Source organism: Limulus polyphemus, unplaced genomic scaffold, assembly GCF_000517525.1.
Source record: "Limulus polyphemus unplaced genomic scaffold, Limulus_polyphemus-2.1.2 Scaffold1648, whole genome shotgun sequence".
Taxonomy (NCBI): Eukaryota; Metazoa; Arthropoda; class Merostomata; order Xiphosura; family Limulidae; genus Limulus; species Limulus polyphemus.
In genome coordinates, this window is record NW_013667258.1 from 26,774 (window position 1) to 27,978 (window position 1,205).

Consider the following 1,205-nt stretch of genomic DNA (forward strand, 5'->3'; position numbering starts at 1 on the left):
GCTATTACAAAACTTTGCCAATTCCTGTCCAAGTGTCCAATTGTACTTTTCTACCATCCCATCGGACTGTGGGTGGAGTGGCGTTGTCCTGGTCTTTCGTATGTCAAACAACTTGCAACATTCATGGAACACACCTGATTCAAAGTTACGACCTTGATACGAATGCAGTTCATATGACATACCAAATCTGAAGAAGAAATCACTTATAGTCGAGGCTACAGTTGTAGCTTCCTGATTTGGTATTGCATATGCCTCAGGCCACTTGGTGAAATAATCCATCACCACACAAATGTACCTGTTTCCAGCACGAGTTTGGGGCAAAGGACCAGCAATGTCAATGGCTACTCTTTCCATTGGTGCACCAACTTGATATAACTTCATCGGAGCACGTCCCTTATGGTTGGGTCCCCTTTTAGCACAACATCTACTGCATGTCCTGCACCATTCTACCATATCTTGCCTCATACCTATCCAGTAAAATCTCTGTCATAGGTGACACAATGTCTACTTAACTCCAACATGTCCTCCTGTTAAAGTATCATGGGATTGACGCAGCACAACTTCTCGTACCTTTCTCGGTATAACTGTTTGCCAGGTTGCCACTTTCCCATCTCTGGACAAGAATACCATCTTCAAGCTTCAACTGGTTCCATTGTGCCCAATAGCTCTTTGTCACAGGGCTTAAGCTAGACACCTTCTCCCAAGCAGGGTGCAAAACACTTGCTTGTAGAAAATCAATTATTGGCTTCAAATCTTAGTCTTTCTCCTGCTCTGCTTTAATATCTATACCTCGTTACACTTCACCATCATCAACTCCTTCAGTCACTTTGAATTCAACTTGATGGCACCTGGTTAGTCCAACCTCTCTTTTAACACTTACCGGAATTTGGCCTTCGTTGTTCCCAAACGTCATTTTATCAAAATTAATTAACACTTCCTCGGTAGTAAATAGTCCAACCCTAATATGCATGGGTCTTCAATGTCAGCCAAGTATACTTCGTGTCTGTCTTTTATGCCCATGAGCTCAATAGTTACCCACAACCTTGCATAATATCCTCTCACACCTTAGAGCTTCTGTATGCTTTCTGGTACTCCTTTGTGATCTAGCATCTTGATACTCACAAGGGTTTGCTGAGATTCAGAATCTATGACAAAGTTGCACTTTTGGCCATCCAGCTTCCCTGTCACGTAGACACTATGTGTGT